The sequence below is a fragment of the Acanthisitta chloris genome, unplaced genomic scaffold (genome assembly GCF_000695815.1).
Source record: "Acanthisitta chloris isolate BGI_N310 unplaced genomic scaffold, ASM69581v1 scaffold10040, whole genome shotgun sequence".
Lineage (NCBI taxonomy): Eukaryota > Metazoa > Chordata > Aves > Passeriformes > Acanthisittidae > Acanthisitta > Acanthisitta chloris.
Genome location: NW_008649901.1, coordinates 19,838 through 32,804, shown reverse-complemented (window position 1 = coordinate 32,804; position 12,967 = coordinate 19,838).

Here is a 12,967-nt window from a genome sequence, read left to right as displayed (position 1 = left end):
CAAAAAAGTGCCCCACAAACAAAACAAACAAACAAACAAAACAAAAAAAAACCCAGAGGTGAAAATGTGAAGGGAAAAGGGAACACTCACTCACAAGAAGATTCTCTCTAATTCCACGTTTGGAAATGTCAGCAAACATAAAAAGCTGTGTCAGCAGCAGGGCAGGTACTTACAAATATTAGGAGCTACATATTTTGCACCAGGCTGAAGTCTCAGGGGAGAAGCAACACCTAACCAGGAGCAGCTGGCAGCACCCTCAAGGCTTTACAGCCCAGGGCCAGGAGGCTGAGCAGGCACTGGAAGGGGCTGGGGTTGGCACTGGGCTGGATTGACCAGCTCAGCATCAGGGCACTGCAGCAAAAGGAAGAGGACTCTGTGTACTTGCACACTGTAGGGTGCTGTTCTAAAAATGACTCTTCCTGACATATGATTGCTGTGACTTGGCTTGCTCTTCTATCAGAATTATAAAAAAAAAACCACAACAAACAACAACAACCCAAAATCATTCTTCTAGAAAAATTCTGGTTATGTTCAACCTGGAGCCATAAAAGCCCAAACACCCAGGAGGTCCATCCCAGAGCCATAGCACCCCAGCAATAATTAAAGGGAACATTTTTATACTATGGCACAATATAGTCATGGTGTTTGGACTTGTCAAAACAAACAAACCATATTCATGGAAATCTGTGGCACAAAAGAGCTAAACAAATTATGGGGTAGAGGCAAATGTGGCCACACCATCAGCATTCAAGACCTGAAGAAAAGAGTGGAAACTTTCAGGATCTGAATGCAGGAGTGGAAAAGCTAATTGAGCACAAATGAAAGGATCTATTACGGCTGAAAGAATAAGTGAGAGTACAGGCAGGACAATACTCTCATTTATGATTCAAATATCCATGGATAGTGCAGTACAGCTTTAAATACAATTTACAGCCTTGATTACAAATGACTATGTGCATCAACTTGGAAGGAATGCAAAGACTGTGAGCGAGAGAAAGAGCCTGCCTTGTCAGAAAGGGAGGAGAAGGGGATAAGTGACGGCAGAGCTGGGCTGGACACTCAGAAGCAATTGGAATGTGCAGAATTATGAAATAGGGCTTTTAAAAACCTGAAGATGAACTGATTAGTGGGCAAGAAGGCTCACATTTAAAATAACTGAATTGCCCAGTGATAAGATTATAAAGGGAGATTTATGCTAGATAATCATAGCGAGATCAGAGGGAAGGGAGTATCATTCTGTCCCTGTGTCTTCCAAAAGCAAAATATAAATATATGAATGTGGTAAAAATAATAAGTACTGGAAATGAAGAGCAAGGACAGGCTCTTACTTTTATGGAAAGCAGCAGCAGTTTTTTTCCTCAGCCTAGAGGAGACCCAAAACTGACCTGAAACCACCCAAGTTGTGAATTACTTTCTACCCAGAAACCGTCTGTATCCTCACTGCCTTTTTCTGTTCCTTAAGCTGTGTTATGATTTATGGACCAAACTACTTCTGTTCAATTGACAATTAAATTTCCTGAGAGTTGGAAAAATCTAAAAATCTTAAGAAAAATTGTGAAATTATTCAGGCTGTGTAGCAAGAAAATTAGCACCAGCCTCTCCTGGACGGACACTGACACCAACAATAGCGCACCCTGAGGTCCAATAGGCTGTATTGTCCTCATGTTTTCTGTTTCACATCCATTCCACACTCCAGAGGACATTACGTACCACAGTCACTAACAATAGCCAGGAAAAAGTCACCAACCCTCCACAGGTCACAATTTCCCAATTGTCCCAGAGTCTGTCCAAAACCAGAAACTCACTAGAAAGCAGCTGTTGGGAGCCACATCTCAGTGACAAGGAGACAGGCATGAGCAGAAGCAAACAGCTGGCTGAAGCTGTGACCTTCACTCCTGCAGGACACCAGTACCTGAGAACTCAGCCCTGCTATGCTTTTTACTGGTATTGCCTAAACAATATGTTTTTTTTTTTCCCTAGGTGGCCCTGAGATGTTGTTTCTTTCAAGCGGAAATCACTTACTCAAAGTGATCTGTTCATCCATGACTGTCAGTCTTAATTACTGGCAGTGCACCATATGCTCAGGAGTGAAACCCAAATTTAAAAAGCCTCCATGCAATATGCAGCAATCCCTTGACTAAGTAAAATTAAGAACTGTACATAAATCCTTGCAACACCCCAACCTGCTCCCACTGAACACTCATCAGAATCAGTTTTCAAAATTTGCAGGTAGTGTTAGCAACCAAACATCAGGAATTACCCCTCCTCTTGTAACCAAAAGCCACAATCTCCTTGACTATATGCATGGGAGTCTATATCTGTGAAACGAAGAGGAAGAAAATTAGAGTCTTCTTGATGGCTAATTCAAGACAACGGAGCCCTCATCTATGAGCCTGAAGAGTAACCACACAAAGGACAAACCCAAAGTCTCCTCTGTTTTCCTCATCATAACCATTCATTGCAGAGCACAATAGTACTAGGGCAAGCATGTGTATTTTTATGTCTTTTGTAAGGGTTCAGCTGGCACCTTTCTTAAGCAAGGCAGTTAGCATGAGCAGCCAAACATAGTACCGTTTCTCCACAATTGTTCATTTTTAAGGACATTATTTTAGAAACAAAAAGAGAATTTAACAATACAGCATGAGCTCCCAGTCTCAGATTGGGAGTGGAAGGAAATAATGGCCACACACTGCTGTACAATTAGGTCTGCCTTAGAAAAGAATTATACTGATGTTTTTCTAAGCAAGGCCAGGTGGTTTATTCACCAAATAATGAGACACTAAATGGATCTAAAGATTCTTGGCAACTGGTAAATGCTTACCTTGGACTCCCTATTCCTCTCTTCAAGAAATGGTTTGCTTTTCTCAAGAGTTTTCTTAAGTAGCTCCTTGGCTGTGATTAGAAGCAAATAACAGTGGTCTGAAGGTTGGTTAACTTACACTTGTTTAATGATACAGCTCAGGGAACTGCAAGTGCTCCTCAGATGTCTCATTGATCTAGTAAACAGCTTCAGCCATCAGAAGACCTTGTTTTCAAAGTCTGTAATTCTCTTCAAAAAACCACAAAACCAAACTAAGGCTGTTGTAGTTAACATTTCTCTACTTGATCACTGCCCAAAATCCTATTAGAAAAAAAATCTTAGCTGCATTTTTAGCAAGAGCAACAAAAACATGGAATCTTTTTCCTGACACTGCAGGAGGAGGGAAGACAATCTCAGCAGCAGAGCTCCTTTGGGAGCAGAAGGTGGCCAAACGCAGGCAACAGCACAGACAGGTGAGGGCCATAGCCCAGCAAGGAGGACTGAAGGAGCCAGGTTCCTACCAGCCTTCAAAGCTGGCCAAAAAAGGGAAAGACTGTATCTCAACAGGCTTATGGCAGCCTGCGGGCTCCATGTCAGCTGTGAAGTGAATCTGCTCCATGTGCATATGAAGAAGGACTTGAGCAGACCTGGCTCCAACATTCCAAGCAGCACACCTGGTGGGGCAGCCAAGAACCTCAGAGCCAATACTGCAGTAACTCCCAGGATCATCCTGTGCCCCTGGGGCCAGAGAAATGCCAGCTGAATCATTCCACTTATCACTGGGAAACATGATGTTTCAATAGCAGCTCTGTCCCATGATACGTGCCCCACCCCGTGCTGCTCCATCTTTGAGAAGCAGAAGGCGAGTGCTCTAGCTCCAAACAAAACTGACCTGGGGACAGTACACCTTCTGTATATGTACAAAGCAACACAAATAAACATGGGGCTGCTGAGGTCACGTGTGGGCCTCTCAGCTTCCCTTGCTGCTGCAGACAAGTACCTGCATTGGCAAGGTAGGACACGGCCTGGTGGGCTGGGATGGACACCAAGGTCGAGAGAAGCACCAGCACCTGGTGGGTAACAGCAGTGGGACATCACTCAGGGAAAAGGTTTTGCAGAAACATGCTGCTTCAGAACTACCAGCAGACAGCAAATAGTAGCCAATGGATTTTGCTTCCCTTTGTGTCAATTTAGGGAGCAAAGCACATTATAAAAATACTAATGATGAAAAAAATGCTGTGAATAATTCTTCACTTATGGTTTCCCCTCCAAATATTTGGTATTTAGAATTAGTATTGCTTTGGCCATCTCTGTCTGAAGATTGCTCCCATTTCAGAAGATGACTGTTCACAGCCAGCAATTCAAAATTTCATTTATGTGAATACAAATTGATATCTATGTAAAATCCTACACTTCGAGAACATCTGCTAAAGAGTCATCTTCTAGAATATTCCACAAAACTCCAAACATACTGAACATTGCAAGGCTTCCCAAGAAGAACTAATTACAATGCCCAAATTAATATTTGAAGAAAATCTTGAATGGCTCTGTTCTCATTTAAATATGTGACTACTGTCTTTATAATGTGCAAAGTATTATAACCATTTATATATGTTCCCAGTGATATATTACTGAGTTGAACCTAGTTTCCCCTTCTTTTGTTCTGGGTTCATAACCTTGCTGTATTATCTTCCATAACTCTATAGCTTGCTAATGCATAATTCAAGCCTCTCTTATTGACAAAAGGCGGCAGAAAGAAAGAATATTTCAATGCCACTTTCCCACGTAGATAGTATTGCTTTCACTTCAACTGGTATCATTTCCATACTAAAGCGAAATCTTTTAAAGTATATTAAGTATCATTTTCATTGCTTATTCGCAATTGATTCACTGAGACAACTACATCTGTTTACCTCCATCTTCTGAGACTACTTTATTGCAAGTTTTTGTTGGGGGTTTTTTGCTTTTTTCTTTTTTCTTTCTTTTTTTTTTTTTTTTTTTCTAAGATGGGTTTCTTGCCAAAAGAAGAAATTTCAGTTAAAACATTATGAGCTAGTGTATGACATCAGCTTCACACTAATCTCGTGATTTAACTAGAGCTTGACTTTAGGACTTGTGTCACAGTTTCCCCAGATGTGTGTAAGGAGCAGAACCATTTTGCCATCATCCTGTAAACCCTGTTCTAACCCCTTCCCTGCATAAAGTAACTATGCAAACAGGCACATATCAAGTTCCTGCGTATCACTGACTAGAGGTCAAATTTGTCCTCACAGTCAGCCATGCATGTATGCAAAAGTCCCACTGATGTTAATGCAGTTGCTTCAGATGCACACAGGTGGGGAAGAGATAGTTTGTCCTTTTACCATGTTGGCGAAGGATACAGAGAACCCCAAAGGCTTTCAGTCTCCTCTGAGAATGAGTTTACATCCTTCCAATGGTACAAAAGTGACACAGACTCACAATTAGAGTAAGTAAAAACAACAATTAGAGGCTCCAAGAAACAGCTAAGTGTTAAACTTGCAACATCATTACCTGGGCAGGTTAAGACTGTCAAGATCTTGTGTCCCCACAGACACTCAGCTCAACATCCTCCCTTTAGAGCATCCTTTGGAAGGCTAAAAAGGACATTACATCTTTCTTTACAGATGGCTATAGGGCAGTGAGCAGCTAGGCTCCCATTGTGCTGGCCCAGTGGAGAGACTGTTGCCACATCCTTTATGCACTCCCTGCTGTCTGTGGCTCAGTGTATGTACTACACAAGGAGCTGTGCAGGATAAGACTCCTCTGTAGCCTTCCTACAAACCCATGTGTTTATCTGATCTGTGGAATCCTGCTCTCATCTAGCTTGCCCTGGTAGGCAGTCTGGGCTCAGTCTGAAGCCAGACAGCTTACACAGCTCACCTGACCTTGTGGCAAGCAATGTCCACCACCCAGCCAGCATTATTTGTTTCATATCCCAGTTGCAGCAACAGCAGAGGTTCAGGCAGATTGACTGAAACCAGGAGTGCCAGGGCCCATCCTCGTGGCAGGTAATGCCTTCAGAGCACTGCCTGTGTCCCCTGTGCATTGCACCTCACTTCTCAAAGCAGCAACTAGTTTGCCTCACAGGCAGCTTAAAGGCATTCAAGCAGGTAAGTGAGGTGGGCAGGCAAACTTGCCCTTGAGGCCAGCTCAGATTCACTTCTGCATGGCAGCCCACATACAGCTTTAGCATCAGGAAATGTCTCTTATCATACCATGCCCAGCATAGATGGACACCTACCTAAGAGGCCCTTTATATAATGAAGGAAACTGTAGTCTTACAGATTATTCTGCCATAATGGTATGAGGAATGATCAAAGGTGGCCCTACAAGGCATCTGGACTCCCTGGAGTCATATTTACCAAGCCAGCCTCAGAAATAATGCGGTCAACATCTACCGCGATTCACGGTTTTGGTGCTTCTTCCTGTGCCACCTCAGCTGTTTCTTGCAAATTCAGATTCCTGAAGCAGTGTAATTCTGGCTACAGTCAAAATAATTTCTCTAAACTTAGGAGCTTGTTTATCTTTTTCTAAAAACTCTCACTCATTTCTGCAAAATACTCAGGAAACACAACTTGAGAAGCAAAATTCAGGTGGGTTTAACAGTGCCTCCAGCTGTGCCTCATTTAAAAGCCATCATTTAATCAACAGAACCAATGCAAAGGAGAATGCACTCAGTTACCAAATAATTTAATAGTCATGGTCTGGAAAAGTAGCAGCTTAGGACAGGAACACTGCTGCCACTTGAACTATTCCCCTTATACTTGCCTCACCTTAAAAGCCATGGAATTTCTCATGTGTTGTCAAAAGAGAGAATGTAGGCAAAAACTTTGCAGGGATTTCCTTAAATGTTTCTAATCCTGAAAGCACTAGAACTTTTGGGGGCAGTGTAGGAAATGGAGTAACCCATAAACAGAGTGCTGCAAAGTAAATCTTCTCAGCCTCACCAGCACCAAGTGAAAGGCCTAAGTAATTTCTGACACTTGATCACTACCTGTCCTTCCCCCTACCCTCAACACTGTAACTGCTTTTGCTTTGTCAAGCATCACACACAATGCAGACCAAAGAACCAGATCTATAAAATCACCCATTAGATTATCTTCTACAACCACAAATGGTGAATTCACTGGAATTTCACTTGGATGTGCGTGGATTTAACTCTAGCACTGCACTCAACCTAAGTAAGGAAGTTCCCACAGGCTTCTCCTGCCCACAGATGACCCCTGGGCAAATGCAAGGAAGCCCTTACTTCTAGAGGATGAAGATCAAGTTGCAGTGAACCTTTCCAGAACCCACCACTCAGATTCTCAGTTGTTCATCACACCAGGGTCCCTGAACATCTCCCCAGACAAACAAGCTCAGGCTTGGTGGATTCTGGGCTGTTTCGTTGGTGCAAAACAAGAAACTCCAAAACACAACTGTGCCAAGTCAGAAACATCCTCAAGGGCAGAGTTCAGACCAGCCCCAATTCACTTCATGGCCCTGTCCTGGTCGATGTGTCTCATGGGGCATGAGAGAGCAAAGCCTCCACTGCCTTGCCAGCTGTGAGCTGGGGAAGTGAAGTCAATGAAAGAAAGAGCTACGCACGTGTGTCACTGCCAGGGAAACAGTAAGTACATGTCCCACAGCACCACACCAGCACTAGTGGCAGCAGAGAGTCTTGCCCTCTCAAGGCACAGGGATGGTAAGCAACCAGAGATTGAGCACCTGAGCAAATTTCCACATTATTCCAACCCCCAGTTAGCAAATTTCCAAAAATCTGTCGCTGCAAAGAGCCCCTAGAAGCTGCCTGTAGGATACAAAATGCGCTTGAAGTCACATCTGCACTAAGCTTCCTCTCAACTGTCTCTCTTAACAACATGGTCCAAGTCTGCTTTCTACTGTCAATGTTTGAAAAGAAGAAAAACCCAACCTTGGGAAAACGCAATCACTCCCATATCCACAGCAAACTTTTGTATGTTATCAGGAGCATGGCCACACAACTGATCTGCCATTTGACAGGACAAGCAGGTAGGAAAACCAAGCAGAGGGGACAGGACTAGGCACGCTTCTGCCGTGGACTTCTTGCAAACAGAAACTCTTCCCAGCTGCCTGTTCCCACCACTGCTTTGGAGATGACACCTCCCCTGTAGTGCAAGCAACCACCTGCATCTGTGCTCTCTGAGAGGAACACACAAGGAAGAGATGCTTAGGAATGTAGGAGCCAGCAAACTGGTTACCATTTAAAGTCCCTGGTCCTCCGTGGGTGAGCTGTCTGCAGGGAGCTCCCATCAATAGCTTCCATGTGGAAGAACAGACCCAGTGCCCCTGCAGCATCACCATGACACTCATGAAAACTTGTGGTAAAATCAATAAATGGTTCAGTTTGTGATCCACCTTTGCTAAGAGAGGTCGCTCACGGAAGTGTGTTTATCAGAGCACTGCTCCAGCACTCTGTGGCCAGCTGTCTCAGAAACCACCAGTGCCTACTTAATTGTCCCAGTTGTACAACACTGCCCTGTCCCAGGAAAGCAAGCTGAATTCTGGGACTGAGATGAACTGGAGGGTCAGTGTCCCTTTTGGTTTATGTCATACCGTAACAATGACTATTTAGAAGATAAATAAATCATTTTTCTCTGCTTAGAAAAATCTTCTAAGATTCCTGTGGTACTTGGGTTGATGATGATGAAAGATGACGTACAGATTTTTTTCACTTACAGAAAGGGAACATGGGTAACTCACATTTTCTAAATACTTGACAAGTAACTCACCTTTGTAGAGAACACTGATGACACAGGAAGAAACAATCAAACCATCTCCCATGAACCACAACTTAAATTTGAGACACAAAGGATTTCACAAAGGAGAGAGCCAAGTGTCTGAAGCCATTTTAATACCGAACATTTTTTCTTAACAGCTTTAAGCATCTCCAGCTCCTTCATCCAACATACTACCAGGCATCTTAAAATATTCTGTATTAGAGAACACTATCTGAATGTAGCCTCTAGCATCCTCAAAGGATTGCTCCAGTTCAGCAGCTGCTTAAAACACTGCCTTCTTGCCTCCCTTGGTTGTTTTCCCCTCTCCTGCTTGGGGCTAATCAGTCTGCTTGTTTCTCGAAAAGAGCAATATGCTTCTCAAAACCCCTTAGGTATTGGAGAGACCCTTCAGTCCAGCCTCAATTACTCATAATTATAGTTCTACCTCTGGTTCACCCATCAGTAAAGCGCCAAAAAGGCATTCCCTTATCTTCCATCAGAACATCATTCAAGCTTGTCTTATGAAAGAACGTTTTTGCAAAACAAAATAACTGAGATTAAATTATGCGTTTATTTTCAGAAGTTTCCAATCCATCGCCCAAAAAGCAGCCTGCACATCCCTTCTCCCTTTCATTTAAACAGAAACCTTTGCAACGGGCACACATCTCTTCTGGTTAGGTTTCAGAGTTTCTGCTCCATCTCCATAACCCTTTGATCTCTCTCTCTGGTGACTTTGCCCTTTTTGGCAACTTTTTCATATGGTGAAACCTCTCATTTCCTCTGAATCTCTTGCTCTGCCCTGTCTTCTTGGTCCTGTCCTCAGCTTTAGCCTTTCTCAGACACCACTTTCCATCTACTTATTTCAATTTCAGAGGGTCAAAACTTAGCCCCTTACTGATCTTTCATGTGCTTTCTTCATCTCTCTTGCTTATGGTCCTATAAGCAACATCCACCTCAGCATTCAAACCCACAGAGCTGGGTCATGGGAATGTTCTTGATCCCTTTACCTAAGCCACAATAAAATGAACCCCTGGTCTGTGCCAGCTTCCTACTCACAGCACATCCTTTTCTCTCTGAATAGTGAAAGCATCCCTCACTTTGACTAGTAACTCATGATCAGTTTGGAAATAGTTGCTTATACCCAGCACCTACAGATTGATTTTTTAAGGGGGTTAGGGTTGGGTTTGGTTTTCTTTCTCCCAAAAGCCACACTAATATATTTGAAGAAAAAAAATACAAGCATAACTAAGTTTGCAACAGCTACCATCTACCTTGAGATAGCTAATGATACCAATGTGTGGTTATAGTACCTCTCAAAAATGTCAGCACATACACAGCACCATGAGGAGCAGTTAATACTGGAGTATGTCTACATTTTCACTGACCTTTAACTGCTTTACACCCCTAGCTGCTCCAGAAACAGTAATTTCATAATTTATAATGAAAAACTAAAGTGGAAGAAGTTTTTATAGATATTAACACGCTCCATTTCATTTGTGTTACTCTAAATATTGGGACCAAGCAGAAGCTCCTTACCTATAAGCTCTCAGTGAATCCATGACCTTTGCCTCTGAACGTTGGATTGCCCCAAAGAATGGGGATGTCATACACAGCAAAAAAAAAAAAAAGGAGAGCACAAGGGAAGAAGACTGCAATTCAGTGCTGTGCACAGAACTGCTAGCTTAAAAATATTGGCTTGGAGGGAAATTGGACTTGTCGTAAAATGCAACTTTCTCACTTTTAATCTAGCACATTTTATGTAGTAAGAACCCAATAAAGAAGTTACCTCTTGCTTTGTTCCAGGTCTTCTCGTGACAGATCGGTTTTTGAAGGAGAAATCCCCACTTAACTCAATGAATTCCAGCACTCCTGGTGGAGCTGCTGAGATAGACTTGAGGTAGCCCAGCATAAGAGTACAGCAAGGAAGGAGATCAAAACCAAGCACAGGCTTGGTCACAAACCCTTTGGGCATGAAGATGAGTGAACAGGGGGGATGCACTCCCACTTGAGTAAGACAGTTTTGCGAAGTGGCTCAAAACATCACATACCCTCTGATGCACTGAGTAGGACAAACATACGCACGTGCTCCACATCACAGAGCACTCCAAAGCCCTAGAAGGCAGCAACACATTTACAGGGATTACCACAAAATGTGCATGATGTCAACACCTGGAATTCTTTCCAGTGACAGATTTTTAGCTTACAGTTAACATCAGAACACTTTTTCAATCAACAAGAAGATGCTATTTTCTAAAGGATAAAAACTAGTCATTTTCATATAAGCTGAGTCTTCAATAGGATGGGGGCAGCAATTTATGCTTTTCACTAAGGACTTTACGTGGTTTTAAAATACAAACCTAAAAACTGTTTTGACTTTCTAACTGGCTTTACGTTTTGCAGAATGCACCAATTTATACACAGCATTTCTGACAGAAGGAATTTCAAGAACGCAAACAGCATGATGGCAATGTAGTAGCTGATTAGCTCTGTGGAAAAAAGTTTCTTCAAGTTTGACTTTTGGTCAGTGTACAACATTCAGGATACAAAAATACGCTGGCAAAGGTGGTCTGCCTTTCACTTCAGCTATAACAAATGAGATCTTCCACACTTTAGCTATAATAAACTGCACAAAATCCAGAGAGAGGAAGAGAGAAAGAGAGAGAGAGATGGCAGATACACTGAGAATCTGCAGCGTAGATAATCAAACCCTTTATTGTCTAAGTTACATTAGACTTGCAACACCATAAAAACCTGTTAAGAAGAAACAGTAGATTGGTAGAGGTAGTAGAAAGTCCCTGTAACAGTCATAAAAGGGCTTTACAGGAGTGTGTCATGCCAAAAAAACTTATCACGTTGCTTAAAAGAGCTGATCAAAGCCCATTGACTAAATAAATAAGGAACACAACTCATTTTAAATACTACAGCCTAACTAAAATAACAAATCAATACAATACAATGATAAAGAAGAAAACAGAAATTGTGGGATTTGCTTTTGAAAACAGATGGTCTTTAAGGTTGGCTTTCTCCCACCCGCTCTTATTTCTTGTTTAATTAAGTGAAAATCTCATTTCTGTGCTATACACAGCATATAATTATTTAAACTGATTTCCCCTACTGTTGTTCTTCATGAAGCTAAATTATGATTGTAAACTTTGCTGATTAGTACCCTGGTAATGGCAGTGACAGCACTAGCTTCTCTGTCAAAGATTCTGGAAGAAAAGCTCCTGAAAGAAGCTTGTGGATCTAAATATTAAGTCACATTTTCTAGATCAGCTTGCCAAAAAAATACAATTTAAAAAAGGAGAAATTACAAATGTACACTACACTTTCGTGCCATTTTGGGTACAGAAGAGTTTTTAATAACTAAACCACAAACAAACAGGTTAAGCAACTAGCTTTTGTGCATTCCTGAACTGTCACCATTACTTTCTCTCATGGAAAATATGACTCAGAAAAGCAACAAAAACGAAAGGAATAAAATAACTGAAGAAAAAAACAAAACCCAAACAAACTGACAAAGCTAGTGCAAACCCAAAATGATAATCATTAAGCAACACAGCAAAATATTTCATTTTTTTCCTTTTTTTTCTCCTTTTTTTTTTTGGTGTACAATGGAATGTGTCTATGCGACCTCCCTCAAAATAACTTCACAGAACAGTTAATTACAGTCACTTATAAGTACTTGCACAGACATTCCTAACTACACCGAGACTTACAGAGAATTCTGGTATACATCTCGTGTAATAGCATAAGGAAAAACTAGTTTAAAAAAAATACATAAGAAAGTTAATTTGCATTGTTGGAAGTGTTGCGAAGTAACAAAAACCTGTCAAGTAATTTAAAACAAGTAACAAGTAGTATCCAGACCCAATTACTGACTAGATTTTTTTTAAAAAAACCAAACCCCCCACCCACTGAAACTGTTAGAATAGAAAGATCACGCCTTAAGGTTTTTTCTGCTTTTTGTTTTTTTTTTTAAACAAATCTTTGTGTCAGAAGCCCATTTCTACAAAAACAGCACTATTTCATTATTGTATTAAGTAAACTGTGGTCTCACCTGTATTAAAGGTTAGCATCATTTCTGTACATGTAAAATTATTGCTTTTTTGAAAAATATATTTAGCATGCTAGTTCTTTTTTAACTCCCATTTCCTGCCTTTACAAAATGTTACAATTTAAAAAAAACAAACTAGTAAAGCTTTTGCAAAAATTTTCACAGAACATTTTCTTCCAAGGCAGCAGTAACTTTTGATAATGCATAAAATTATATGTGCAAAATCTGAAACTCTCAGAAATATTACCATCACACATAGTGTCACAGCAATAAGAAAAGAAAATATTTATATCTGTGGAATACATTTTTAATTGCTTACACTGCATGGTTCAACAACCTGTTATGTGCCACAAC